Genomic DNA, 24771 nt, shown 5'->3' on the forward strand with positions numbered 1-24771 from the left:
TCCCCACAGCCACTCCCCTCCTGTTGGGATCAAAAGAAACAAACAATTGGGCGGACTGTCTGTTGGGCTGTGTCCGCTCCAGACAGAAGGCCAATGCTCTCTTGCAGTCCAATGTGTGCAGCTGACGTTCAGCAGGGCAGGAATGAGGACGGGGAAAGAATGTTGGCAAGACAATTGACTGGTTCAGATGGAACTCCGACACAACCTTTGGCAGGAACTTAGGGTGAGTGCGGAGGACTACTCTGTTATGATGAAATTTTGTGTAAGGGGCCTGGGCTACCAGGGCCTGAAGCTCACTGACTCTACGAGCTGAAGTAACTGCCACCAAGAAAATGACCTTCCAGGTCAAGTACTTCAGATGGCAGGAATTCAGTGGCTCAAAAGGAGGTTTCATCAGCTGGGTGAGAACGACATTGAGATCCCATGACACTGTAGGAGGCTTGACAGGGGGCTTTGACAAAAGCAAACCGCTCATGAAGTGAACAACTAAAGGCTGTCCTGAGATCGGCTTACCTTCCACACGGTAATGGTATGCACTGATTGCACTAAGGTGAACCCTTACAGAGTTGGTCTTGAGACCGGACTCAGACAAGTGCAGAAGGTATTCAAGCAGGGTCTGTGTAGGACAAGAGCGAGGATCTAGGGCCTTGCTGTCACACCAGACGGCAAACCTCCTCCATAGAAAGAAATAACTCCTCTTAGTGGAATCTTTCCTGGAAGCAAGCAAGATGCGGGAGACACCCTCTGACAGACCCAAAGAGGCAAAGTCTACGCTCTCAACATCCAGGCCGTGAGAGCCAGGGACCGGAGGCTGGGATGCAGAAGCGCCCCTTCGTCCTGTGTGATGAGGGTCGGAAAACACTCCAATCTCCACGGTTCTTAGGCGGACAACTCCAGAAGAAGAGGGAACCAGATCTGACGCGGCCAAAAAGGAGCAATCAGAATCATGGTGCCTCGGTCTTGCTTGAGTTTCAACAAAGTCTTCCCCACCAGAGGTATGGGAGGATAAGCATACAGCAGACCCTCCCCCCAGTCCAGGAGGAAGGCATCCGATGCCAGTCTGCCGTGGGCCTGAAGCCTGGAACAGAACTGAGGGACTTTGTGGTTGGCTCGAGATGCGAAGACATCTACCAAGGGGGTGCCCCACACCTGGAAGATCTGTCGCACCACACGGGAATTGAGCGACCACTCGTGAGGTTGTATAATCCTGCTCAATCTGTCGGCCAGACTGTTATTTACGTCTGCCAGATATGTGGCTTGGAGCACCATGCCGTGACGGTGAGCCCAGAGCCACATGCTGACTGCTTCCTGACACAGGGGGCGAGATCCGGTGCCCCCCTGCTTGTTGACGTAATACATGGCAACCTGGTTGTCTGTCTGAATTTGGATAATTTGGTGGGACAGCCGATCTCTGAAAGCCTTCAGAGCGTTCCAGATCGCTCGTAACTCCAGAAAATTGATCTGCAGATCGCGTTCCTGGAGGGACCAGCTTCCTTGGGTGTGAAGCCCATCGACATGAGCTCCCCATCCCCGGAGAGACGCATCCGTGGTCAGCACTTTTTGTGGCTGAGGAATTTGGAAAGGACGTCCCAGAGTCAAATTGGACCAAATCGTCCACCAATACAGGGAATTGAGAAAACTCGTGGACAGGTGGATCACGTCTTCTAGATCCCCAGCAGCCTGAAACCACTGGGAAGCTAGGGTCCATTGAGCAGATCTCATGTGAAGGCGGGCCATGGGAGTCACATGAACTGTAGAGGCCATGTGGCCCAGCAATCTCAACATCTGCCGAGCTGTGATCTGCTGGGACGCTCGCACCCGCGAGACGAGGGACAACAAGTTGTTGGCTCTCGTCTCTGGGAGATAGGCGCGAGCCGTCCGAGAATCCAGCAGAGCTCCTATGAATTCGAGTTTCTGCACTGGGAGAAGATGGGACTTTGGGTAATTTATCACAAACCCCAGTAGCTCCAGGAGGCGAATAGTCATCTGCATGGACTGCAGGGCTCCTGCCTCGGATGTGTTCTTCACCAGCCAATCGTCGAGATATGGGAACACGTGTACCCCCAGCCTGCGAAGTGCCGCTGCTACTACAGCCAAGCACTTCGTGAACACTCTGGGCGCAGAGGCGAGCCCAAAGGGTAGCACACAGTACTGGAAGTGACGTGTGCCCAGCTGAAATCGCAGATACTGTCTGTGAGCTGGCATTATCGGGATGTGCGTGTAGGCGTCCTTCAAGTCCAGAGAGCATAGCCAATCGTTTTCCTGAATCATGGGGAGAAGGGTGCCCAGGGAAAGCATCCTGAACTTTTCTTTGACCAGATATTTGTTCAGGGCCCTTAGGTCTAGGATGGGACACATCCCCCCTGTTTTCTTTTCCACAAGGAAGTACCTGGAATAGAATCCCAGCCCTTCTTGCCCGGATGGCACGGGCTCGACCGCATTGGCGCTGAGAAGGGCGGAGAGTTCCTCTGCAAGTACCTGCTTGTGCTGGAAGCTGTAAGACTGAGCTCCCGGTGGACAATTTGGAGGTTTTGAGGCCAAATTGAGGGTGTATCCTTGCCGGACTATTTGGAGAACCCACTGATCGGAGGTTATGAGAGGCCACCTTTGCTGAAAAGCTTTCAACCTCCCTCCGACTGGCAGGTCGCCCGGCACTGACACTTGGATGTCGGCTATGCTCTGCTGGAGCCAGTCAAAAGCTCGTCCCTTGCTTTTGCTGGGGAGCCGAGGGGCCTTGCTGAGGCGCACGCTGCTGACGAGAGCGAGCGCGCTGGGGCTTAGCCTGGGCCGCAGGCTGTCGAGAAGGAGGATTGTACCTACGCTTGCCAGAAGAGTAGGGAACAGTCTTCCTTCCCCCGAAAAATCTTCTACCTGTAGAGGTAGAGGCTGAAGGCTGCCGGCGGGAGATCTTGTGGAATGCGGTGTCCCGCTGGTGGAGCTGCTCTACCACCTGCTCGACTTTTTCTCCAAAAATATTATCCGCACGGCAAGGCGAGTCCGCAATCCGCTGCTGGATTCTATTCTCCAGGTCGGAGGCACGCAGCCATGAGAGTCTGCGCATCACCACACCTTGAGCAGCGGCCCTGGACGCAACATCAAAGGTGTCATACACCCCTCTGGCCAGGAATTTTCTGCACGCCTTCAGCTACCTGACCACCTCCTGAAATGGCTTGGCTTGCTCAGGGGGGAGCTTATCCACCAAGCCCGCCAACTGCCGCACATTGTTCCGCATGTGTATGCTCGTGTAGAGCTGGTAGGACTGAATCTTGGCCACGAGCATAGAAGAATGGTAGGCCTTCCTCCCAAAGGAGTCCAAGGTTCTAGAGTCCTTGCCCGGGGGCGCCGAAGCATGTTCTCTAGAACTCTTGGCCTTCTTTAGGGCCAAATCCACAACTCCAGAGTCGTGAGGCAACTGACGTGCGCATCAGCTCTGGGTCCCATGGATCCGGTACTGGGACTCGATCTTCTTGGGAATGTGGAGATTAGTTAATGGCTTGGTCCAGTTCGCCAGCAATGTCTTTTTGAGGACATGATGCATGGGTACTGTGGACGCTTCCTTAGGTGGAGAAGGATAGTCCAGGAGCTCAAACATTTCAGCCCTGGGCTCGTCCTTCACAACCACCGGGAAGGGGATGGCCGTAGACATCTCCCGGACAAAGGAAGCGAAAGACAGGCTCTCAGGAGGAGAAAGCTGTCTTTCAGGAGAGGGAGTGGGATCGGAAGGAAGACCCTCAGACTCCTCGTCAGAGAAATATCTGATGTCTTCTTCCTCTTCCCACGAGGCCTCACCATCGGTGTCAGACACAAGTTCACGGACCTGTGTCTGCAACCGTGCCCGGCTCGACTCCGTGGAACCACGGCCACGGTGGGAGCATCGAGAGGTAGACTCCCTCGCCCACACCGGCAAAGCTCCCTCCGCCGACGTAGTCGGGGAGCCTTCCTGGGAGGCTACCGCAGTCGGTACCGCAAGCGGCACCGATGTCGGAGACCTCACCCCAGACAACGGGCCAGCCGGCGCCTGGCTCGACGGTACCGGTGGCGCAAGCACCCCCGGTACCGGAGGGGTAGGGCGCAACAGCTCTCCCAGGATCTCTGGGAGAACGGCCCGGAGACTCTCGTTCAGAGCGGCTGTAGAAAAAGGCATGGAAGCCGATGCAGGCGTCGATGTCAGAGTCTGTTCCGGGTGTAGAGGCTGTTCCGGCCTGTCCAAAGGGGAGCGCATCGACACCTCTTGAACAGAGGGCGAGCGGTCCTCTCGGTGCCGATGCCTACTGGGTGCCGACTCCCTCGGCGACCCAGAGCTCTCGGTGCCGACATGGGAAGGGGACCGGTGACGATGCTTCTTCGACTTCTTGGGACGAAGCATGTCACCGGAGCTTCCCGGCACCGACGAGGAGGACGTAGAATCCAGCCGTCGCTTCCTCAGGGCCGAGACCGAAGGAGGTCGGTCTCGGGGGGGCTGTACCGCAGGAGCCCTTGGAATGGGGGGAGACCCACCCGAAGGCTCACCGCCACCAGCAGGGGAATGGACAGCCCTCACCTGCACTCCAGACGAAGTACCACCGTCCGACGACATCAGCAGCCGAGGAGGTCTCGATACCGACGCCGACGCAGCCTTCCGATGTCGCCCCGATGCAGAGGGCCGATGCCTCGATGCACTCGAAGCAATCGGGGGCGAAGATGAAGGTCCAGGCGCCAACGACGTCGAAGCAGTCGATACTCCCGGTGCCGATGCCGACGAAGAGCCCGAGAACAAAATGTTCCACTGGGCTAACCTCGCTACCTGAGTCCGCTTTTGTAAAAGGGAACACAGACTACAGGCCTGAGGGCGGTGCCCAGCCCCCAGACACTGAAGACAAGACGCGTGCCTGTCAGTGAGCGAGATTACCCGGGCGCACTGGGTGCACTTCTTGAAGCCGCTGGAAGACTTCGATGTCATGGGCGGAAAAATCGCGCCGGCGAGATCAAAACTCAAAATGGCGAAAATGGCACCACAAAAATAGGGGGAAGAAAAACTTCGACCGAGGCCTAAATAGGGCCTACCCCGACGACGAAAGAAACTTACCGGGGCAAAGACTGGAAGTACGGGAAGGGAGAAAACCATAAAGGTCTCCTTCCGACACCCTTTTTTTTTTTGAACGAAGTCGATAAAACGACGCGCGAGGTCAACTTTGGGGCGCGAACGGCGAAACACGACTGTACCGAGCGCAGACAAAAGAAGACTGGCCGGCACGAGACGGTTCGGGCGGGAAGACGGCCGCGCATGCGCGGTGTGCATCGGCGCGCGAGGACTAGCAAAGGACTTTGCTAGAAAGTGTTCCGATTGGAGGGGCTGCCGTGGACGTCACCCATCAGTGAGAACAAGCAACCTGCTTGTCCTAGGAAAATAACCTTTACGACTTGCAAACTACAGGACCACAAGTCTTGGGTCCATATGAAAGATATACAGGTTTACCCAGCCGCAGAACCAGATGTTACCAGCCCAACCACCTCAGAACCAGCCACTTCCCTCATCCAGATTCTTCAGAGCTTCCACCGCTTCAACCACAAGCGACAAAACAGAAATCGAAACCAATAGATACTTAATTTGAGATTTTCAGTTGCTATTTATGGACATAATAGACTCATATTTTGTCTTATTTTCAGTTTAGCAGTAATCCTATCTATATATTGGAAAGGTTTTATTTTTTTCTTCTTAGTATTTCCTTTTTAGCTAGCGACACATTTTCTATTATGAATGGTCATTTATAATTATTGATTTTGAATAGTTCATGAACGCTCATTTCTGCTTACGCAATTCAAATTGATACTGCTCATACAAGGGTAACATTAAACCCTAATACTGGCCACGATATCACAATGTAGGTGTAAACCCTGTTTGTATCAGTCAGTTATGCCATTATTTAACTTTGGTACAGGCTCACTTAGTTGCATGTCTCTCTGCAGGTTTGACCGAGCTCCAAGTGGGGTTATGGTAAGGGATATATAAAACCCTGGGGTGCGCTCGAGATCATATCAAGAGAGACTCCATGCTCCCCAGTCATTATGCCTATGTTAATGCTTATGTATGACCCTGCTACCATCTTGCCATGTGATGCGACTTCTTAACTGCCATCTGCTTCTTTGTGCTCATGAATGCATGGCCATGACGGGTAATAGTAAGGCCCAAGAATTCCAACCAGCTCAAGAATTCTGGACACCTACAACCTAAGACAGCCTGCAATCAGAGTGCTAATTATAATGGTCGAAGGAACATTTAATTGAAACTGCTATAAGCAGGAAAGAACCTACAGGGCATTAGATTACCTTCCCATGCACCATATACAACAGATGCAATAGAAGCCCTAGAAAGACCTGTAACTATTTAGTAACCTGAGATTTCTACTATCAGCAAAGTAACGAAGAATAATAAACAATGTCAAATAATGCAAACACATATGAAATAAGGATACATATTCCTGTTTCATAAAATTATGCTTGTAGAAGCAATAGGATAAGCCTGAACCCTTCTTACCACAGATTTGAGCAAGAGGGGTGACATCAGGATTAGGGCCCTGGGGGTGGGTAATGAAAGGGGAATTCCATACACCCTAAATAATATATCAGTACCTGAGAATCACAAGCTTTGTGTCACCCCCAGCTGATGGGGTGACAAGTGGGGAATGTAGAAATATGGTACAGCTAGAAGCCCCCACTGGAAGGGTGGGAAGTTAAATCTCAGAGCTCAGGCTGTTAAAGACACAGGCCAAGTCAGAAATCTGATGGTTAACATGGCTAGGAGCTTGCTGGAAAGGCATGGCCTAGTTTTTAGCTTGGATTGAGGCCTAAATAATCTAAATTGCAAAAGTCTGGTCAAGGAATTTGAAAACAAAATGGAGCCTGTAGCTACAAAATGGATTCCCTTATTTCTGTATCTGAGTTAGAAAAAAACTTGTTTTTGTGAAGATAATGCCAGGTGCAAGAAAATAGGAAAGTAAAAATGGGAAGTAGCTGTACAAGAGGGGAGGGAGTCTTTCCTGTGAGCATCCTTGCGGTCAAGCAAGTTTTGGGTAAACAACCTTTAACATTGAAGTCAATGGAAAGCCATTGGTTTTAATGGTTTTAATATTTGGAAAGAACAAATACGAGAGTGTGCAACCCTTAAGACAGAAACTCCACTGGCTTCCACTCAAGGAACGTATCGAATTCAAGATCTGCATGATCGTACACAAGATCATTCACGCAGATGCCCCACTGTACATGTTTAACCTTGTGGACTTACCGCCCAGAAATGCCAAGAGATCAGCCCGCAAATTCCTCAATCTGAACTTCCCCAGTTGTAAAGGACTTAAATATAAGCAGGCATACGCCACTACCTTCTCCTACAGAAGTACACAGATATGGAATGGGTTACCCCCAGCCCTAAAAACTATGGATAATCTAAGCAACTTTCGAAAATCTCTGAAGACACATCTCTTTAATAGAGCCTACAAAAAGACCCCTAAAAGACACAAATCACCTCCTAAACTATCCTATTCTAACACCATCTTCTCTAACTCCTCATCCATCTTCTGCTTACTTTTGATTGTATCCAATATCCTGTCATGACTCTGTCATAACAACACTCTGTAAGCCACATTGAGCCTGCAAATAGGTGGGAAAATGTGGGGTACAAATGTAACAACAACAATAATAATAATAATGCAGCCAGGAGGATATAAAAATGACAGCAAATCTGGGTGTGAGAAGAAAAGATCCTGCTGTCCTCCAGAGATGCTGCATGTCTGAGTGATGTCTGATGTCCCTGATTGCGTTGCCTTGTATTGGTAAGCATAAATAATATACATATCTTTACCTTCTGTCTTCTCTCATTCTTGTAGAAAATCTAAGATTTTAGAGTAACCTTGTGACAAAGATGATTACTAGAGACAGTCTAGATACCTTTACAGTGACAAGGAGTCAAATGGCCACAAACTACCTTATAGACAAAAGCCTTCTTGTAAATCCTACCAATGATTGGCCATATGTCCCTTCCACACTGGGGACTTCATGGACAGTCTACGGTACATAAATTCACCTCAGTCTCCAGGAAAGCTTCCTCCCCCAATGTAAAAGGCGATACTGCCTGCCCCAACATTGACAACCTGCAAGGCGCTGGCATCAAAGATTTGGGCACTGGCACCGATGTAGCCTTTGATGCCAAAGTGGGAACCCCCTGCAGCAACTGCACCAGTTCCTCTTGGATAATGCTGCAGAACTGCTTATCAAAGGTAGGCATGGGAGCCAGGGCAGAGGCTGTGTGAGAAGATGTAATCTACTTGGATTTCAGCCATTGATACGGTCCCCCACAGAAGACTCGTGAATAAGCTGAAAAGGTTGAACTTAGGACCGAAAGTGGTGAGCTGGATAGGAAACTGGTTGACTGACAGGTGGCAAAGGGTGGTGGTAAATGGAATCCGCTCGGAGGAAAGGAAGGTGGGCAGTGGAGTTCCTCAGGGGTCGGTGCTGGGGCCTATTCTGTTTAATATATTGTGGGAGATATTGCTGAAGATTTGGAAGGAAAAGTTTGCCTTTTTGCGGATGACACAAAAATAGTCAATATAGTGGATACACTGCAGAGAGTAAAAACGATGAGAAGGGATCTCCGAACGCTAGAAGAATAGTCAAGTGTCTGGCAGTTAAAATGTAATGAATTTCAAATGGAAACCTGTTGCAATATAAATTACTAGAACTCAATATACAGTATAAAGCAAAATAGTTACAGCTAAACAAAGATTAAAATTAAAATTAAAGTGAACAGTGCTCAGAACTGGGTTTGTGAGTGAAGCTGTAAGCAGCTAAATCACCACCACTATCGGCATCATCACACCGTCAGCCCTCCCTTCCTACCTCTGTATTATATCATTATCACTAAGTGGTAATTGTACTTAGCTTGGGCTGATAGTGTGCAAATCAGGTGGGGTGCGCTGAACAGCTGTGTTTTATCTCAGTTCTTTAAAGTGCTTCTTTTTTTGTTTTTCTTTTGCTGTGCAATCATCGCTGTGTTATAAAGTGATAAAAAGAATATATATCTGGAGAAACCTTATACATTACATATATCCCCAGAGTATATAGTTTAGTTAAAATGTAATGCCAACCCCTCCGAAGGGACACCACCTTGTAGTGGTGGAGGAGCTTCTGTGTTTCAATGATTCAGAGGGCTATGCTGAAGAGTTACCCATATCAGACAGGCCTCTGAGGAGAAACCAGAAAAAGAGTGTCCCAAACTGGGAGAGTGGTAAGATGGCGACCTGAAGTTCGTATGCCCAACGGCCCAGCTGAGCTCTCTGAAGTTTCGTCTGCTTTACGTAAATTTCCTCTCTGCAATTGCAGTTACCTTAACTGAGAGGAAGGGGACACCGGCGGTCAGCCGCCGATGGCCAGCGTTTTGTCCCCTGAGCAGCAAATGCGGGACTGCTGCGCAATGAACTGTCCACAGTTGAAAGGGTTGGCGAGTCCTTTGATTAGCGCCGGCGAAGGAGCATCAATGCTCTTGGACCTGGAAAAAACAACTCCATCATTCCCAAATTATTCAACCACCATGTCCAAAGGAGTGGAGAAGTGAGTTAGAGGCATATGCTGACACGGAGGACGTTTACAGCAGAACCCGAATCGGCGGAACCACTCTTAAACACCTAAGAGAAATCAACTTGGAGTTTTTGGCTCCTGTGGAGGTTACATTGAATACCATCTGGAAGGCGCTTTGGGACCTAACAGTGGCAGTAAATAATTTTGTTTCAGATATAATTTTATTAGAGAGTTACATGGCCAATTTAGCTAAACCCTTTGAGAGTGAAAAATTGATATAACAAATGATTCTACACGAGCAAGAAGTGGTTATGATTTTGAAAATGATAACAGGCCAGAAACTTTGAATAATAAAATGAATATTATTATAGATGATTAATATCGAGATTATTGTTTTTCCCAGAGTTCCGGGTATGACTCCTAAAGTTTTCCACAGAAAACATTTCTTCAATTATTACTTTAAAGGAGTGAAGCCTGTGAAAACTGGGATACTTTAATCAGTGGGATTGAATTAGAGACTTAAGTATATGTATTGTTAAATAAGTTCTGGTTTTTGTAAAAGAGAAAGAATGTAATCAGATGTATTATTTCTAACTAATATTGGATAATAAATATGTTTTCAATGAAATGATTTGGACTATACACCGTATGGCCTGCAAGAAGCCAACAAATGATCAATGTGGAATAATGAATTAGACGGAGTAATATCTGGGGATAATCCGGTTCCTACACGTTTTTTTTTTTCTGTTTAGTGTTTATTGATCTCCTTGTCTTGTTTCACTCTCCCTATTTAGTGGTTCTAAGGAAGAGAATAGAATTACCTGCCTGAAATAATTCCTATATATTACTTTCTCTGTATTTTATCGCTTACAAAATTTAAATGGTTATAAATAAAAAATGTTTTAAAAAATGTAATGCTAAAAAGTGTAGAGTGATGAACTTGGGGTGCAGAAACCCAAAAGAGAGATACTGGATAGGAGGGGAGAGATTAGTAACCTTGACTCAGGTGAGAGACCTTGGGGTGTTGGCACAGGCGGTCGGTGGCCCAACTGTTTGGGGAGGCTAAAGGGGGTGGGGTTAGAGGTGGGGCCAGGGGCAGAGCTTAAATCCATAATTGTCTGATAACACACAGAAAAATAAAAATCACAATAATACCTTTTATTAATTTAGATATTAGATATGTATCATATGTCAAGAATAAAACTGGTTGCTCAAAGCATATACTAACCACAATCGCTCAACTGCAAAACACTATGCACAACTTTGTGCAAAAACACACTCAGAACCTTACTGTACCATAAATATTACACTGGGCAGAACCTAATACACCAATATACCACCCATACGGAAAATGCAGACCGTCAACAATATGAAACAAGGGATCATATCATCACAATTCTCATGTAGCACCACAAAACACCCTAATTCATGTTTAATGTGGGATAAAATGCCATAAATAAATATAAACTTTTAATGTTGAGCACCTGATTCTCAAAGTGGACATATTCCAAACACTATAATGAAAATAAAGTGATCTTTTCTACCTTTGTTGTCTGGTTGTCCAATTCTGCTGCTATCTGTTCTCAGTGCAGGTCAGGAAGTCATCCTCATTAAATATCTCCCTGGCAACCCAGCCAACCACCCCCCTGCTCTCCCAGCAGTAAGGTAAACAAACCATAAACCAATTTCTACAATTGGTTACACAAGGCTAGAGGGCTTTCACTGCAGCTCCTGCTGTGAGGATGGAGGTAAATCAACAATTTAAACCTCTCAGAGCACAGCAGGGGAGGCTTAGCCTGTCCAAGCCTCTTATAACGGGCGCCTATGGGTGTTGGTGTCTGAGGATCTAAGGGTGAAGAAACAATGCGACAAGGTGATGGCTGTGGCCAGAATGATGCTAGGCTGCGTAAAGAGGGGTATAACCAGCATGAAGTGTTGATGCCCCTCTACAAGTCATTGGTGAGGCCCTACTTGGAGTACTGTGTTCAGTTTTGGAGGCCGTATCTTGCGAAAGATGTAAAAAGACTGGAAGCGGTGCAAAGAAAAGCTACAAAAATGGTATGGGATTTGCGTTGCAAGATGAACGATGAAAGACTTACTGACCTGAACATGTATACCTTGGAGGAAAGGAGAAACAGGGGTGACTTGATACAGATGTTCAAATATTTGAAAGGTATTAATCCGTAAATGAACCTTTTCCGGAGATGGGAAGGCTGTAGAACTAGAGGACATGAATTGAGGTTGAAGGGGGGCAGACTCCTGGACCGGATGGTATTCATCCTACAGTACTGATAGAACTGAAAAATGAGCTTGCGGAGCTACTGCTAGTGATATGCAATTTATCCTTAAAATCGAGCGTGGTACCGGAAGATTGGAGGGTGGCCAATGTAACACCCATTTTTAAAAAAGGTTCCAGGGGAGATCCGGGAAATTATAGACCGGTGAGTCTGACGTCGGTGCCGGGGAAAATGGTAGAGGCTATTATTAAAAACAAAATTACAGAGCACATCCGAGGACATGGATTACTGAGACCGAGTCAGCACGGCTTTTGTGTGGGGAAATCTTGCCTGACCAATTTACTTCAATTCTTTGAAGGAGTAAACAAACATGTGGACAAAGGGGAGCCGGTTGATATTGTGTATCTGGATTTTCAAAAGGCGTTTGACAAGGTACCTTATGAAAGGCTACAGAGGAAATTGGAGGGTCATGGGATAGGAGGAAATGTCCTATTGTGGATTAAAAACTGGTTGAAGGATAGGAAACAGAGAGTGGGGTTAAATGGGCAGTATTCACAATGGAGAAGGGTAGTTAGTGGGGTTCCTCAGGGGTCTGTTCTAGGACCGCTGCTTTTTAATATATTTATAAATGATTTAGAGATGGGAGTAACTAGTGAGGTAATTAAATTTGCTGATGACACAAAGTTATTCAAAGTCGTTAACTCGCGCCAGGATTGCGAAAAATTACAGAAGGACCTTACGAGACTGGGAGACTGGGCGGCTAAATGGCAGATGATGTTTAATGTGAGCAAGTGCAAGGTGATGCATGTGGGAAAAAAGAACCCGAATTATAGCTACGTCATGCAAGGTTCCACTTTAGGAGTTACGGACCAAGAAAGGGATCTGGGTGTCGTCGTCGATAATACACTGAAACCTTCTGTTGGGTATTATTAGGAAAGGTATGGAAAACAGGTGTGAGGATGTTATAATGCCTTTGTATCGCTCCTGGGATTTGTAGTATGGAGTATTGCCACGATCTGGGTTTCTGCGAGGTACTTGTGACCTGGCTTGGCTACTGTTTGGAAAACAGGATACTGGGCTAGACGGACCATTGGTCTAACCCAGTATGGCTACTCTTTTGTTCCTACATACACTAAGCACACCTGTTGAAGCCACTGGGGGTCTTCTATGACACTGAAAAAAGAACCTCAGACAAATTAAACTCCTCAATCTTGATCTCTCAAAAAAAAGGGCAGCATTCAAATTGAAGTTGGGGCTGAGAAAAAAAATAGAGGGGATGAGGAAGAAAGAAAAACCGAGAAAACTAAAAGTAAAATAAGAAAAACATCTGCAAGAGATGGCACCTAAAAAACTCCAAAAACACAGAGGAGAGCACATGCGAACGTGTCCCGTCAGCTTCACGGAAAAAAGAGCACTGGAGGACCCATGCTCACACACTGGGCAGGAAGGCACCAGCGCATGCACGGTGGGATTCTGCTAGAGCTTTCTACTTCACTTGCTAGTCAGCTTCTCTGTACCAGGCCTCCATCGGATGAGAATAAAAGGCCTACTTGTCGTCAGAGAAAGATCTTAACAGAGGAACATATGATCAATCCAGTATCATTCTAGGAGGTGGCAAAAGCTGGTTTAAGGGGTGAGATTATTCCATATGCTTGTTTTAAAAAGAAAGCCTGAGATAGAGAGATTCTGAGGCTAGAACAAGTGCAAAGAGACAGGACTGCATTTGAAAAAACTCCTTCCAAAGGGGGAGGGGGCAAGGCCCGTCTGCTGCCAACTCAATCAGAATTTAATGAACTGTGTCAGGTCTCTCCAGGAAAAACAGGATTTGTGAGCCCTTGGGCCACTGCCGTAGAGCGACAGTGGCAGGCAAAACCCCCAACCAGTACTGGGCAACACACCAACACAGCAGGGAACTGCAGATGTAGATAAGCAGGCAGGGATACTGGACTGGAAAAGACTTCACCTACACTTGACCACCATTCCCCAGGGGTTGAGCCCCCAGGTGCAGGTGGCCGGCAGGACTTACATGATCCAGGAGCACACACAGGGGAAAGGACTCAAAAGCAAGCTTGACTAAGAAGGCCAGGAATCAGGACACAGAACTGGGGAAACCTCCCCAGGTAACAGGACTCAGCAACAAGCTTGCACAAACAAGGACTGGAGGGCAAGGCAGAGGGAAACATGAGCACAAAATAGACAGACAAGGCTAAACCCAACACTAGGCTACAATTACCACCTACGACCAGAACACAACTGAAGGCTGAACACCAGGCAGCCACCAACACACAGGGAAATAAAACAGAAAGCCCACAGACAGACAGAACACTGAGGCACAGGGCAGAAGCCCATATACCAATACACACTAAAGCATAAGGCAAAAGACCACAAACAGACACACTAAAGTAGAAGGCAAAAGTCCACAGGCAGAACACAGAAGCAGAAGGCAAATGCCCACAAACAGAACACAGAAGCAGAAGTGCAGAAGCACACCAAATGACCTATAGCGATGCAAAGGCAAACTTAGGAAGTTCCCAGGTGATAATAAAGGCACTACAGGTGAGGTCACCAGTAGGGTGGGGCTCAGCAACACAAGAGCAGAGCACAGCCTGGCTGGAACAGGATCCCAGAATGGACTAGCCTGGACTGGAACGGATTTCAGGATTTACACCCAGGCTTCAGGATTTATACACCGATTTAGCTTGGCTGGAGGAACCCCAAAGCAAGTCCGGCAGGGAATATAGTCACAATCGTGACAAACTGGTACATTAGACAGCCATGAAATCATTGGTGTATTATAAATACTAGCTCTTTATGTATGGCAATAAATGTGGCAAATTGTTGGTTAATTTTGTTAAGACCTTGAGCAGCTCAAATAAAATATTGGAACTGAAGATTTGCCACAGTAGAACAGTACGATCTGATAAAGGTTTCAATGATATTTTTTGAGACCTTTTTCCAGAACTTCTATCAAAGACCAGAAGGGGATACCCTGGAAAGTGATGTATATTTAGAAAGTACGGAACTTTCCAGCATAACAGAGGATGATAGAGCCTCTCTCAATACAACTTTAACAGAGCAAGAGATCACAATGGCTGTATAACTAAATGAGCTACACAAAACCCTGGACCTTGATAAGTATTCAGGCCAAATGTCTCCTTCAGCCCCTGACAATTTTGTTTAACCATTTCATAACATTACAAGAACTGCCAAACTCTCTGAAGATAGTGCAGATAGTAATACTGGGAAGGATCCTTTAGAACTAGATTCATACCTTCCTATCTCACTGCTAAAATTTGAAGCCAAGTTGTTTGCCAAGATTCTTGCTAACTGACTGGCACAGCTTCTCCTGAGAATAACTGCAACTCCTCAGACAGGTTTTACAAGAGGTCAGAACGTGACTAAATATGTAAGGGCCATTCTAGCATTTCTGAAGGATGTGAGGCATTGAGACGAGTCTTCTCTGCTAGTCAGCTTTCCTTTCCATACAGAGGGGTACCCAACAGGGCTTCCCTGTCCACACTTTTGTTTTAACACTGGACCCTTTCATGTGTGGAATTTAAAAAACCTTGGAGATCAAGGGGTACATCTGGATCTCCACGAGTTCAAGATTCCTGTTTTGCAGACAATTTGTTAGTCCATATCACTGATCCCCAGTCCTCCTTAAATGTGTTGATGAAGTTTTCAAGAATTCGGTGACTTTTCAGGGTTTAATATGAACCTGGAGAAGTTGGTGTCCCTAGCTTCCACTGTTAGGGTAAAAAGGATGTGAAATGGACTGTTCTCATTTGCAATGAGCAAATACTTTCTTTCAATATTTAGGCATATAACTGGTGACCAATATGGCCCAGTTGTATCAGCTGCTTGTATTCAAGTTCTTAGATACTACTGTTACAATTCTTACTAGTTGGTCTCCTTTATTTCTTTCCTTAGATGGATGCATAAACCTGTTTCAATTGACTGTTTTTCCTAAATCTCTACATATAAAAGGCACCACCAACGTTCTATGAAGCCTCCAGCCGGAAGTGTGAAGGGGGAGAGATATCCGGTTTCCCCATGAGTGTCTGCCCCGCCCTCGCTCTCTCTGTAACACAAACAGTGAAGGAAAAAACACAGCAAAGCACGAAATCAAATCGCTCTCTCTGTAACAGTGAAGGACTCAGAGGGGGGAGGGGAGAGAGGGCAGAGGGCAGGGACACACACACTCCCACATGCACACAGAAGAAAACCTTGCTAGCCCCCGTTTCATTTGCATCAGAAACGTGGCTTTTTTACTAGTGTTTCTATATATTATAAACAAAGCCTATTTGTCTCATGAAAAAAGTTCTCACCAGATTTTGCTGGGGAGGGAAGAAGCCCAAGGTATCTTTGAAGATGTTGTATGGGTCCTGGCAGTCATGGGGAATGGACCTTCCTGAACTGTGGAAATATAGTCAGACTTTCCTGTTAACACCACCTTGGGGACTGGATAATGGATAGGCAGGTTTCACCCTGTTAAACACATTGAAAAAGAATATTTCTTGCCTTGGCATTTTAATTATTTGGTGCAGGCACAGAATAAATATCTCCCTCTCATGCTTAAGTCGAGTATACTTCTACGTCCACTGAGGGGCCTCTCGCAGGACCTGGCACAATACTGGAAGGTGTATCATCGGGTCTCAGATTTATTTATTTGTTTATTGCATTTGTATCCCACATTATCCCACCTATTTGCAGGCTCAATGTGGCTTACATAGTTTTGTTATGACATCGTCATTCCAGAATATCAGATACAGTTATTAGTGTACAGAGATTAAGTAGGGAAGAAAGAGGAAGTGATTAGGCGGGTGATTGTAGAAGTGGATTTTCATAGCTGGTTGGGTTTGGAAAGTGGATCAGTGAAGTTATTGGTTCTCGTTGTAGGCCTTGTTGAAGAAGTATGTCTTCAGAGATTTGCGAAAGTTATTGTTTCGACAATTGATTTCAGGTCTGCGGGTTAGAGCATTCCATATCTGCGTGCTCGTGTAAGAGAAGGTAGTGGCATGCATCAGCTTGTATTTTAGTCCTTTACAACTGGGGAAGTGCAGATTGAGAAATTTGCGGAATGTTCTTGTGGCGTTTCTGGGAGGTAAGTCCACTAGGTTCAGCATGTAGATTGGGGCGTCTGCGTGAATGATTTTGTGTAACATCGTACATATCTTGAAAGCGATGCGTTCCTTAAGTGGGAGCCAGTGCAGTTTTTCTCTTAGGGGTTTTGCACTTTCATATTTAGTTTTTCCAAATATGAGTCTGGGGCTGTTTGGAGTTTTTTGATAGTCTGTTCTTTGCAGCCTGCATATAGTGCGTTGCAGTAATCCAGATGGCTTATTACCATTGACTGTACCAGGGTGCAGAAGATGTATCTCGGGAAGTATGGTTTTATTCTTTTGAGTTTCCACATGGTGTGGAACATCTTTTTCGTCATGTTCTTCACGTGGGTGTCGAGGGTGAGGTTTTGATCAATAGTAACTCCGAGAATTTTCAGGTTTTGTGAGACTGGAAGAGAACAGTATGGTGTGATTATGGTAGAGAAGTTTTTTGTGTTGTGTTGGGAGGTGAGTACAAGACATTGTGTTTTTTCTGCGTTAAGTTTTAGTTGGAATGCATCCGCCCAGGTGTGCATGATTTGGAGGCTTTGGTTGATCTCGTTGGTGATTTCATTTAGATCATGTTTGAACGGGAAGTAGATTGTGACATCGTCTGCATATATGTAAGGATTGAGGTTTTGATTGGCTAGAAGTTTGGCTAATGGTATCATCATTAGGTTGAATAAGGTTGGTGAGAGGGGGGATCCTTGGGGTACTCCACATTCGGGTGTCCATGGGGGTGATCTGTCTGCATGCATTGTTACTTGGTATGATCTTGTGGTTAGGAATCCTTTGAACCATTTGAGAACTGTGCCTCCTACTCCGAAGTATTCTAGTATATGTAATAGTATTCTATGATTCACTTAGTCAAAGGCACTAGACATGTCGAATTGTAGGAGGAGTATGTTGTCACCTGTTGAAATTGCTTGTCTGAATGAGTTCATTGCGGACACTAGAACGGTTTCAGTACTGTGATTTGACCGAAATCCTGATTGAGAATCGTGCAGAATTGAGTATTTGTTTAGGTATTCAGTAAGTTGTTTCATCACTACGCCTTCCATGAGTTTGGTTATGAGCGGAATGGATGCTACTGGGCGGTAATTGGTTAGGACCAATGTGCTTTTCTTGGGATCTTTTGGCAGCGGTGTAAGTAGGATGTTTCCTTTATCCATGGTAGAGGAGTGTGGTAGCCGTGTTAGTCCACTCTTAAGGTTATCAATAGAAATCAAACAAAATAAAACATGGAAAAGAAAATAAGATGATACCTTTTTTATTGGACATAACTTAATACATTTCTTGATTAGCTTTCGAAGGTTGCCCTTCTTCCTCAGATCGGAAATAAGCAAATGACAGACCTGGGGGTCTGTAGAATAGGATTAGGTTTAGGTGATCACGTAGGTTGGAGTGGTTAATTCTGACTGAGGCTATTTCGAGTTCGGGAAGGATAGATTCTGCTGTTGTTGTGACTGTGAATTGGGATTTATAGATTATCGCTATGCCTCCTCCTCTTTTTCCTTCTCTTGTCCAGTGGGTAATCTTGTATCCTGGGGGAAAAAGCTCTAGAATTATTGGGTCTTTGGCATCATGGATCCAAGTTTCATTAATAAGTAAGAAGTCAAGGTGATCAGTCGTAATCCAGTCGGTTAGTATCGTGGTTTTATTAACTGCTGATTTGGCATTGATATATCCTATTTGTATTTGTCGATGGTCGATTGGGTATGATCAGTTGCCTAACAGGGGGAATACATTGTTATCCCCACCCAAAGGGAACAAAGTCTTTGCTAATTGGGAGACAAATGGCATTATTCTACTAGAACATGTTTCTCAGAATTGCAAGCACTTGGAAACTTACAGCCACATCTGCCGATGAAGCCAGGGTACTTATTCGAACTTTCGAACCTATAGGTTGCCCCACTCTGTCGGACATATCAGATTAACTGTACATTTGTCTTTTAGATTGTAAGCTCTTCGAGCAGGGACTGTCCTTCCATGTTAAACTGTACAGCGCTGCGTAACCCTAGTAGCGCTTTAGAAATGTTAAGTAGTAGTAGTAATACCGGCAAATACAACACTATATAAGCTCTCTTGACACTGAGAGCCTACGATCTGAGCTCAGAGCAAAATTGAGAGAAATTTTGGGGGGTAAATTGCCTGAATAAACCAGTCTAGATTGAGTATTAGAAACTATCACCCCTGCAAAAGATTCTGGGATCTTGAGAGATTGTTAGGGTGGGGATTTAGGTATTGTTCCAGAGACATTGGATTTTCTAAAATTGGTAAAGAAGATCCCAGAGCTTGCGGTAAGTGCAGAACTACAAGAATATCAATTTCATGTAATACACACAGCATACTTCTTACAAACACAAGCTTATAAATCAAGACTAGTAGATACTCCTATAGGTTTGAAACGTAGGCGAGTTGAAAATAACTTTTTTATGGACTTATATGAAAATAAAATGTTTCTGGCGGGCAGTTCTGAGGTACTTGGAGGGCCTGCTAGGCCATATAGCCCTGCTGCTGCATGCTGGAGTTTTGCTTCACAAATTTGAAGTTTTTGGAACACAGAGCAAGGGCAGTGGTATGCTCATATGAAAGGCAAGATTAATTGGGAAATTGAGTATTTTGAACATAATTGTTTTCATCCATTGATGCCAATGGAGCAAAAAAGAGCAAGAACCTCTGACAAAGGAAATAAAAAAAAAGTTTTTTTGCTTAGATGGATGTTTACTTAGTCTGTCAGAGAGGGCATGGAATACGGTGCTTAACATATTATAATTTCTCTTGGGAAGACACAGGAAGGTTCCTATTTTACCTTGCACAGACTGATTGGGGCAGGGGGTCTGGGTGGGAGGCAGGTTGCGGGAAAGGCAGGGTTGAGGAGGAAGGAGTAGGCACTCAGTGTGCAGCTAGTCCATGGACCCCCACTTTGGGCTCAGGACCCCTCCAAAATTGCAGCACCAAATGCATGGGTGGCGGAGATGCGCAAGCCCCACCAAAGAGATTTGCTGCCGGAGCCCCATGACCATGCAGTCTGAGCAGCAGGAAGTGGGTTCTCCAGCCACTAATGCCGGCACTTCCTCACATGCTCAGTTAATGCAATTGAGCTAAGCATGCGTGGACCTGCTGGCGTTGGAGGCTGGAGCAGCCTGCTTGCTTCCTTGCTCCTCAGGCAGCATGGCCCAGGCTCCAGCTGAGAATATTTTTGGCTGATAGGGCTTCAGCATCCATGACAGCAAAGGTATGATTGGGGGGAGGGGGCAGACTGATAGGAAATGATTGCCTCCCCAATCCACCCCAAGGTCCTCCTAAAAAAAAAAATGGGGGTTATAAGAGTTAAGACTACTTCTGCTTTGGAAGATTATGGTTTGCATATGGAAATGAGAATATGGGTGGAAGGAATGGGTGGGGAGAGAGGAGGGAAAGCGAAGATACTTACCTGTAGCAGGTAGTCTCCGAGGACAGCAGGCTTCATATTCTTACAAGTGGGTGACGCTGATCCGAGTCGCCCGGTCTGGCATTTTGCCAAAGCTAAAAATAGAGCTTTGTGGAGCGCGAGCCAAGCTCCACTGTGCATGCGCGAGTGCCTTTCCGCCCGTCGCGCGAGTGCAGTCTCAGTTTAATGCTAAAGCAAAAAATAAAATAAAAATAACCAAGAAGACAACTCCAAGGGGAGGTGGGCAGGATTGTGAGAATATGAAGCCTGCTCTCCTCTGAAAATACCTGGTACAGGTAAGTATCTTCGCTTTCTCTGAGGACAAGCAGGCTTCTATATTGTCACAAGTGGGGAATCTCTAGCATCCAGGCTCACCCAAACAACAAACATTGGGGAGCTGATGTGAGACAAAAAGGCAACACACTATACTGAAAGTGATGTATTTCCAGCCACAATCAAAGATACTTCTGGTGGGCAGGAAGTATCAGAATGTGAGTAAATGCATCCTTTAAATCCAGAGAGCATAGCCAAATTTTTTTTCTGAATCATTGGGAGAAGGGTGCCCAGGGAAACCATCCTGAACTTTTCTCGGACTAGAAACTTGTTCAGGGCCCTTAGGATGCATCTCCCCTGTCTTCTTCTGCATAAGGAAGTACCTGGAAGAGATTCCCTGCCCTTCTTCCCATGGTGGAACGGGTTTGACCGCATGGGCCTTTAGAAGGGCGGAATGTTTCTCTGCAATGTACCTGCCTGTGCTGAGAGATGAATGAATGCACTCTCGGTGGACAATTTGGAGGTTTGAGATGCCAATTGAGGGCGTATTCGAAACGGACTATTTGAAGAACCCACCGGTCGGAGGTTATAAGAGGCCACCTTACTTAGGTGAAAAAATTTTAGCCTTCCGGGACAGATCACTTTTACTGCGGCTATGCTCTGCTGGAGCCAGTCAAAAGCTCGTCCCATGCTTTGACTGGGGAACAGCAGGGGCCTTAAGCACACGGTGTTTACGTGAATGAGCAACAGCTGGGGTTGATCCTGATTAGGCTGGTGAGCCGAAGGATTGTACCTACGCTTAGAATAGTAGTAGGGAGTGGAGCGTTCCAGAAACCCTCCTAGCTGAGGAGGTAGATGCAGAAGGAGCCCGGAGGGAGAGAGAAGAGATTGTATCAGTATGCTTCTTGATTTGGTCAGTGACCTCAACCTTCTCTCCAAAAATGTTATCCCCCCAGTAAGGGGCATCCACCAACCGCTGCTGAACAGAGTGTTCCAAGTCAGAAACACACAGCCATGAGAGTCTGCACATTGCTATACTTTGAGCAGAGATCCGTGATGCCACATTAAAAGTGTCTTAAGTGTCCCTGGCCAAGAACTTTCAACACACCTTCTGCTGTTTGACCAACTGGCAAAAAGGCTCGATCTGCTCCAGAGGGAGCGAATCCACCAGCTGGTAGAAGTGTATACGGAAGATGAGCATAGATGCCTGGTACATCTTCCTCCAAAAGAATCCAAGGTTCTAGCTTCTCTGCCAGGGGGAGCTGAGGCATAGTCCCTAGTACTCCTGGCTCTCTTGAGAGCAAACTCCACCACCATGGAATTGTGAGGTAACTGAGGCCTAAGAAAATCAAGTTCACTGTGAATCTGATACTGGGTGTCAATCTTCTTGGGCATGACAGGAACCGACAGAGGGGACTCTCAGTTCCTGATGAGGACTTCCTAGCATACTTTATGGAGAGGGGCAGTCACAGCCTCCTTAGGAGGATATGTGTAGTACAGGATCTTGAGCATCTTAGCCCTGGGCTCATCCTCCACATCCAAAGAAAATGGAAAGGATCTCTGGCGGAGACAGTCTCCTTTCAGGTGGGGAGGGTTCAGAAGGGATCCCATAAGACTCATCTGAGGAGAAATATCTGGGATCTTCCTCTGAATACCGTGAGCGCTCCTCCTCGGTGTCGGACACTATCTCTCTATGGGATTGACGAGACCAAATCTGCCTTGATGCCAAGGAACCATGTCCTCAAGAGCAGCGTTGAGAAGCTGGCTCCTGTCTCGACTTCAGCGAAGCTTCCTCCACTGACATCAAGGTGGTACCGGCTTGGGTGGCAGTCGACACTGGGGACACAAGCAGCGCCAGTGTCAGAGGCTGCACCGCAGGCTGACGGCCAGGCAGAGCCACAGTGGTAGGTATGGCAGGCGTAAGCACCCCCAATATTGATGCACACTGCTGCATAAGGCCATCCAGAGCTCTGGGAGCAAGACCCAGATGCACTCATCAAGGGCTGACACTGGGAAAAACTGGGGTGCCGGTTGAGGCACAGGTTGCAGAACTGCTGGATGGTCGATGCAGGAACAGGATCTTAGCTGCCTGGAGACAGGCACATTGGCACCTCCTGTTTGGAGAGGATCCTCCTGGCGCCGACACTTCTCGGGTATTGAATCCTTTGAGGCCCTGGAGCTCCCGGCATCATGTGTCGAGGGTGACCGATGACGATGCTTCTTGGCCTTCGCCCGAAGTGTGTCATTAAGGCTCCTCGGTGCCGACGAGTAAAATGTTGAATCTTCACATCACTTCGGGGTCGGGTCAGATAATGGACGGTCCCAAGGGGCCTGCACAGCAGGAGGCCTCGAGACAGGTGGAGACACACTCGACATCTCACTGCTCCCAGTGTCTAAGGGTCTCGAAGCAGCCATGTTTACTGATGCTCCTGATTCTGGTGCGATGCTTAAAGTCTATGTCGATGCCGACGTCGAGGAATCGGACTTGGATCCAAAAATTTCTCTCTCGTTGAGCCTCTCGGAAAACCTGGGTCCTCTTCTTCATGCAAAGACAGAGAACACAGTTAGCAGGGCTACAGCCGGGTCCTAGACACTGCAGACACCAAGAATGGGTGTCTTTTCCCGAGATAGCCCGACTGTACAGCGCTTGAAGCCACTGGGAGTCTTTGTGGACATGGAAGGGAAAACCTCATCGGCTAAATTAAACGACTTGATGATGCCTAAAAAGGGGGGCAAGGCACGGAAAAAGAAAAAGAGTCAGGGCCTAAAAATGGCCAGATGACATTGAAAAAAGAAGAAAACTTAAACCCAGGAAAAACAAAGTTAGGAAAAGGACGTTTAAAAAACAAAAAAGGTCCAAATAAAGGAACCACAAGAAAAATGAGGAAACAAATAGCTGAAAGGCACTGAAAAACTCTCTAGAACCGGGTGAGTGAGGAGAGAACAAAAAAAGAGCACATTTTTCTCATGCGGAAAAAAAAGAACTGAGGAGATCGCATTCACTGATGGGCGGGAAGGCACTTGTGCATACGCGTTGCAGCATGGCTCGCACGCCACAAAGCTTGTCCTCGGAGAATAAAAACACAAAAAAAGGTTATACTATCAGGCTTATTTTCAAAAGAGAAGGGCGCCCATCTTTCGACACAAATCGAGAGATGGGCGTCCTTCTCCCAGGGTCACCCAAATCGGCATAATCGAATGCCAATTTTGGGCATCCCCAACTGCTTTCCGTTGCAGGGACGACCAAAGTTCAACGGGGGCGTGTCGGAAGCACAGCGAAGGCAGGACTGGGGCGTGCTTAACACATGGGCATCCTCGTCTGATAATGGAAAAAAGAAGGGCGTCCCTGACGAACACTTGGTCCTATTTTTTTTACGACCAATCCACAAAAATGTGCCCTAAATGACCAGATGATCACCGGAGGGAATCGGGGATGACCTCTCCTTACTCCCCCAGTGGTCACTAACCTCCTCCCACCCTAAAATATTTTTTAAATATTTTTGCCAGCCTCTATGCCAGCCTCAAATATCATACCCAGCTCCATCACAGCAGTATGCAGGTCCCTGGAGTAGTTTTAGTGGGTACTGCAGTGCACTTCAGGCAGGCGGACCCAGGCCCATCCCCCCCCACACCTGTTATACTTGTGGTGGTAAATGTGAGCCCTCCAAAACCCATCACAAACCCATTGTACCCACATCCAGGTGCTCCCCTTCATCCCTAAGGGCTATGGTAGTGGTGTACAGTTGTGGGGAGTGGGTTTTGGGGGGCTCAGCACACAAGGTAACGGAGCTATGCACCTGGGAGCTTTTTCTGAATTCCACTGCAGTGCCCCCTAGGGTGCCCAGTTGGTGTCCTGGCATGTCAGGGGGACCAGTGCACTACGAATGCTGGCTCCTCCCACGACCAAATGGCTTGGTATTGGTCGTCTCTGAGATGGGCGTCCTCGGTTTCCATTATCGCCAAAAATCGGGGACGATCATCTCTAGGGACGACCATCTCTACGTAGGGACGACCACCTCTAAGGTCGACCTAAATGTTGAGATTTGGGCGTCCCCAACCGTATTATCGAAACGAAAGACGCCCGCCCATCTTGTTTCGATAATACGGGTTTCCCCGCCCCTTTGTGGGGACGTCCTGCGAGGACGTCCTCAGGAAAACTTGGGCGCCCCGTTCGATTATG

At 46.9% G+C, this 24771-nt stretch overlaps 1 protein-coding gene across 1 annotated transcript in view; it reads right to left on the minus strand.

Moving 5' to 3' along the window:
- The window catches only part of HPN (hepsin), a 639182-nt gene that overhangs the window by 365650 nt on the left and 248761 nt on the right, over positions 1-24771 (minus strand). The window lies entirely within an intron of this gene.

The sequence above is a fragment of the Microcaecilia unicolor genome, chromosome 8, assembly GCF_901765095.1.
Source record: "Microcaecilia unicolor chromosome 8, aMicUni1.1, whole genome shotgun sequence".
Taxonomy (NCBI): Eukaryota; Metazoa; Chordata; class Amphibia; order Gymnophiona; family Siphonopidae; genus Microcaecilia; species Microcaecilia unicolor.